This window comes from Leopardus geoffroyi, chromosome D1 (assembly GCF_018350155.1).
Source record: "Leopardus geoffroyi isolate Oge1 chromosome D1, O.geoffroyi_Oge1_pat1.0, whole genome shotgun sequence".
Classification (NCBI taxonomy): domain Eukaryota; kingdom Metazoa; phylum Chordata; class Mammalia; order Carnivora; family Felidae; genus Leopardus; species Leopardus geoffroyi.
In genome coordinates, this window is record NC_059329.1 from 70,007,999 (window position 1) to 70,014,487 (window position 6,489).

A 6,489-nucleotide genomic window follows, 5' to 3' on the forward strand; every position below is an offset into this window, starting at 1 on the left:
CTAACAGATTATTTTTTTAATTTTTTTTTTTTTTTTTTTTTTTTTTTTTTTGAGAGAGTGAGAGAGCACAAATGGGACACGGGCCTAGAGACAGAGGGAGAGAATCTTAAGCAGACTCCACACCCAGCACGGAGCCAGATGTGGGGCTAGATCTCTTGACCCTGAGATCATGACCTGAGCCGAAATCAAGAGACAGATGCTTGACCGACTAAGCCACCCAGACATTCCAAATAAATGATTTTTAAATTGCCAAACCATCTCACTCTACTATATGCTACTATTCCATCTGGCATTCAAATTACATAGAATTCCAGACATCAGTCAATGGATGCCTACACGAAAAGCAAGAAAAAGAGCTTCCTATTGTTCAGTGCTGACTAGAATAAAAAACAACAAAATAACACCTTTATAATTTCTAGTAGAAATATAGCGAAGCTGTAAACAGCCATTTGAACTTGTTTCCATCCAAGAGAGATAGCTAGATATAAATTTACCCTGATGGATGTGTGCTATTTTTGAAGCATAAACACAGAAAAACGTACTAACAAGTGATAGTCACTTTACTATTTACATAGCACTTTTACATAAGTTTATTTTATTTCATTCTTAAACTCATGACAATTGTGTTCTAGTTCCACTTTTCATGTGAGGAAACAAAGGCTCATAGAGGTTAAGTAACCTCATAGAGCTAACATCTGTGTTTAAACTCAGATCTAAATGATCCCAAGTAGGGTAGTACAAGCAGAAAAGTAGGATTATAATTAAAATGGCCTCAGAAAAGTGGTATGCATAGTTTCTAATAAAGTACTTCAATCAGTGATTCACTATGAGACTGTCATCCTCAGCCAAATACTAAATGTTAATTTCAATCTGTGACCAAAAATATTAATAGATAACTCATTTCAACTAATTAAAGATAAAAGTAAGCACCAAGTCCCAGCTATTTTACATTTTCAATCAGAAAAATATAAACTATTAAGGGCAATGAAAGATGCTTTGAATGGCAAAGATATCTTTTAACATCTTACTGATCTTCAGCAATCTACTGTGACATAAGATCACATATTCTACATAAAATCTTTATTTGTTTATGTTCAAGTTTGGGCTGTTTCAAGTACTCAGCTCACTGTATTCCCATCATCTACCACTAACATTTACCAACCTCTTGATCCTCTCTCAGGGAGGATCTCTGAATTCTGATTGCTTGTCTTCCATCTCTGTGCTTTAGATTGCTACCTGCTTAGCAAGGAAGTGTGTTTCAAGGATGACAAAGTAAACCAGAGCAAGCCATAGTAGAAGAAATGCAATGTTAACTTGAACCCTAATAAACACTCTATCCAAAAGGAGAAAAAATTATTAAACAGTTCTTCCTCCCTTAATGAACACCAATAACTACCTCTTCCCCCTTACTGTGGGTTCATAACCAACAAAGAAACAAAATACAGGAGTCAGACAAAGATAAAAATACAGCTAAAACCAGTTGCCAAAAAAGCTTCCTATTACTTCAAACATAAATTAAACTTACTTAGATCTGTAGCTTTCCATTTCTTTTTCCCTCCTCAGGCCCCAGCCTGCTGAGATAAATCTACCATACACACAAGCAGAAAATGTACATCCTAAGAATTGGGAGCTCCAAAAACAGAACCAAAAGGCACTGAGCAAAAACATACTCAATCCCTTCTAGCTTCACCTAATGCTTTCTTGGGAAGACAGCTCAGGAGATAGAAAAAAGGAGGAAAGCTACTTCCAAAAGAGAACTTCCTACTTTACAAGTCATGGCAGAAACACAGGAAGCAGAAAATGTTTCCCCCTTCAAACATAATCTCCACAAATATACAACAGATTCTTCAGAATGTTTTTAAAACTCTCAAACAGCAACACCTCACAAACAAACATATTACAACAGCGCCTGTTTCACTTCCTATACTAGAGAGAGGAGGAGAGACTGATGAAGAGATAGTAGACTAGTCTGATTTGAGAAGACTGAGCTAAAAGGTAGAAAATCAAGTCTTCAAACTACCAAAGTAGTCCTCATAAAAAAAACAGTATTCTCTGTAGTCTTTGTAGGCGTTATGGTAAATTTAGTAAAACTTTGTAAACCTACACAGTAGACAAAAGGGTACTTCACCATTTTATCTTCCTTTTCAAAATTCTCTCCCTTACCTAGCCTCCTCTCTCACCCTTACAGCCATCAAAGACCCTCCACCTTGCCTTCAATGTGCCTAAGGTCCACTTTTCTTCTTGGTCTGACCTCTAAACTTCCATTCCCTTCAGCCCAACTAAATATGAATCAGATTATGTGATTAAAGTATTTCATACTAATGGGTAAATGTGCTTTAATCCACGGGGTTCAATCCTACAAATATCACCAAGCTCTACAATGTATAATGCACTGTGTTTTGTCAAAGTACCTATTCTTACAAGAAAAACTAGTTAAATCAGTTTTTTAATGTACAACGTAAAGAAGAGGAACATGAATGCCTGCTTCACATCACACTCTCCCCATCCCATTTCTATCTATGCACCTTCTCCTCACCCCATCTGCCAGGAACAGAATCCAAGGAACCAATACTGCTTCCAGTAAAAGTCAATGACTGAGAAGACAATGTGAGATGGCAGAGCAACCAATAAACATTCAAAACCATAGATGAGTTACAGAGGGTCCTCTGAATTTAACTTCACGTATTAATTACAAGTACACTAAAGGGCCTCTCAATAAACCAATTTCCTTACAAGATACCTATAAATCAGCTTTGCTCAGAGTGTGAGTCATTACATGATACTTTACATGGGAAACCCGAAAGACTCCACCAAAAAGCAGCTAGAACTGATACATGAATTCAGCAAAGTCGCAGGATATGAAACCAATGTACAGGATTATATCAATGTATAAAATTGGTTGCATTTCTATACACCAATAATGAAGCGACAAAAAGAGAAATCAAGAAATCGGCCCCATTTACAATTGCACCAAGAACCATAAAATAAAATACCTAGGAATAAACCTAATCAAAGATGTAAAAGATCTGTATGCTGAAAACTATAGAAAACTTATGAAAGACACAAAGAAAAGGAAAAACATTCCATGCTCATGGACTGGAAGAACAAATGTTGTTAAAATGTCAATACTACCCAAAGCAATCTACACATTCAATGCAATCCCAATCAAAATTGCACCCGCATTCTTCTCAGAGCTAGAACAAACAATCCTAAAATTTGTATGGAACCACAGAAGACCCCGAATAGCCAAAGTAATGTTGAAAAAGAAAACCAAAGCAGGAGGCATCACCATCCCAGACTTTAGTCTGTACTACCAAGCTGTAATCATCAAGACAGTATGGTACTGGCACAAAAACAGACATATAAAACAATGAATAGAATAGAGAACCCAGAACTGGACCCACAAATGTATGGCCAACTAATCTCTGACAAAGAAGGAAAGAATATCCAAATGGAAAAAAGACAGTCCCTCTCATACAGAAGAATGAAACTGGACCACTCTCTTACACCATATACAAAAATAAACTCAAAATGGATGAAAGACCTAAATGTGAGACAAGAAACCATCAAAGCCCTAGAGGAGAAAACAGGCAACAACCTCTTTGACCTTAGCCACAGCAACTTTTTACTCGACACATCTCTGAAGGCAAGGGAAATAAACGCAAAAATGAACTATTGGGACCTCGCCAAGATAAAAAACTTCTGCAGAGCAAAGGAAACAATCAACAAAAGTAAAAGGCAACTGACAGAATGGGAGAAGATATTTGCCAATGACATATCAAATAAAGGGTTAGTATCCAAAGTATAAAAAACTTAACAAAGTCAACACCTGAAAAACAATCCAGTATAGAAATGGGCAGAAAACATGAATAGACATTTTTCCAAAGACATCCAGATGGCTAACAGAAACAGGAAAAGATGCTCACCATCACTCATCATCAGGGACATACATATCAAAACCACACTGAGATACCACCTCACGCCGGCCAGAGTGGCTAAATAACAATTCAGGAAACTACAAATGTTGGCGAGGATGCAGAGAAACGGGAACCCTCTTGCACTACTGGTGGGAATGCAAACTGGTGCCGCTGCTCTGAAAAACTGTGGAGGTTCCTCAAAAAATTAAAGTTAGAACTCCCCTACAACCCAGAAGGAGCACTACTAGGAATTTATCCAAAGGATACAGGAGTGCTGATTCACATGGGCACATGTACTCCAATGTTTATAGCAGCGCTGACAACAGCTGAATTACGGAAAGAGCCCAAATGTCCATCAACTGATGAATAAAGAAGATGTGGTTTATATATACAATGGAATACTAGCTGGCAATGAAAAAGAATGAAATCTTGCCATTTGCAACAACGTGGATGGAACTGGAGGGTATTAATGCTAAGTGAAATAAGTCAGTCAGAGAAGACAGATATCATATGTTTTCACTCATATGTAGAATTGGGGAAACTTAACAGAAGACCATGGGGGAAGGGAAGGTGAAAAAAATAGTTTCAAATAGAAAGGGAGGCAAAGCCTAAGAGAGTTTTAAATACAGAGAAAAAACGGAGGGTTGATGGGGGGGAGGGGGGAAAATGGGTGATGGGCATTGAGGAAGGCACTTGTTGGGACGAGCACAGGGTGTTGTATGTAAGCGATGAATCATGGGAATCTACTCCCCAAGCCAACAGCACACTGTATACACTGTATGTGAGCTAACTGGACAATAAAATATATTTAAAAAGAAAAAAGAACCCTGAGTCATTAAACCATAAATACTGAGAAGTTTCTTCTTCAGTTGTTTCCATAGTTAAAATGTTAATAAGTACCAGTTCCATTTGCCCTACTGTACTTAAAAGTTAGTTTGGCTATTAAACTTACCTGTTTTCATTTCAATTTTTTTTTTTTTTTCAACGTTTATTTATTTTTGGGACAGAGAGAGACAGAGCATGAACGGGGGAGGGGCAGAGAGAGAGGGAGACACAGAATCGGAAACAGGCTCCAGGCTCTGAGCCATCAGCCCAGAGCCTGACGCGGGGCTCGAACTCACGGACCGCGAGATCGTGACCTGGCTGAAGTCGGACGCCCAACCGACTGCGCCACCCAGGCGCCCCAAACTTACCTGTTTTCAATTAGACCTGACATTTTCCCCAAATCTTCGTAGGTTTAAAATTCCAAACTAATTGGGATACTTGCTTTAAATCTTTTTTATTTTTCAGTTGCAAAATTTACTCATTCTGACCTATAACAGAGGTCCCAAACTGGAAAGCAGGCTACAACTACTGACAGGTTTGGGTTTGGTTAGGCCACATTAAATTATTTTTAACTATTTTAATTAGTTGTCAATATTTTTAACAATCAAGAGACTACAAGCAAAAATCAAAAGATACTGTGTTCTATTAAGAAGGCTGAAAACTGGGCCCATATTCATGTATGGCACTAAACAAGTGGACCTGAGAACTAGATTCCCTCTAAGATGAAGCGTAAACCCTCTAGTGCAGTTACTTTCATCTGCCTGGTACCTGAAGGCGTAGGAGTTTGCTATTCATAATGTACTCCTATGAAAGGTGCATATTTTCCAGATCACTCTCACACTTTACCAAGTCACCTAAATGTAAAAAAAAAAAAAAAAACACAAAGCAGATCCTGCTGGTTTGCAATTTAATAGTTAATAACAAAAAAAAAAAATTTGGCTCAGGTCACGATCTCACAGTTTGTGAGTTTAGCCCCACATCCAGCTCTGTGCTGACAGCTCAGAGCCTGGAGACTGCTTCAGATTCTGTGTCTCCCTTTCCCTCTGCCCCTCCCCTGCTCTCACTCAGCTCTCTCTCTCTCCTCTCAAAAATAAACAAACATTTAAAAAAACATTTTAAAATATTTTTTCATTAGGCTTTAAAAAAAAGTGTAAGAAAATATTCTGACTGGTGGAAGGGTGACATAGAAGTAAAAAGCCTATCTGAAAGCTTTTTTGGGAGAAAAAAGGTGAAAGAACTCAAAAACATTGTTGAGTTACTGAAAGCTTTCCTGATTGAACACTATGTTAATTCCATGGTTTATTACCACACTCCATGCTTCAGAATCCCCCTTACTTCCTCTTTATGTATAACAATAGCAGATAGATCATAAACTCTGAGAAATGTTAGGGAAATTTATACAACACTTTACACCTTCAAAAGTAATTCTCACACTCTTTTAAACAGTCTTAACAACCATCAAGTCCTTTCCCAAGTATTTTCTACCGCTTTTCAATTTACATTCAAATGACAACTGCAGTCCTCATTTTCAAGGCTTGGACTTCAGTCCTGGATGGGCTCTCTAGCACAGAAACTTTTTTTGGCCCTTATGGTTGCATTCCTCATTAGACTTCTTATTCCAATCTCTATGGTCTATTTCATCCAAAATTTATCCCTAATTCCCTCTCTAAAAGGCCTTGATTAAAGCCTTGTGTGCGGGGAGTGGGGGTGGGGGTGCCTAACTGTCCAAATAAAACCAATATACTGC

The 6,489-nt window shown here is 38.0% G+C and overlaps 1 protein-coding gene across 6 annotated transcripts in view; it reads right to left on the reverse strand.

The window, feature by feature from the left end:
- The window catches only part of BTBD10 (BTB domain containing 10), an 87,583-nt gene that overhangs the window by 79,057 nt on the left and 2,037 nt on the right, over positions 1 to 6,489 (reverse strand). The window lies entirely within an intron of this gene.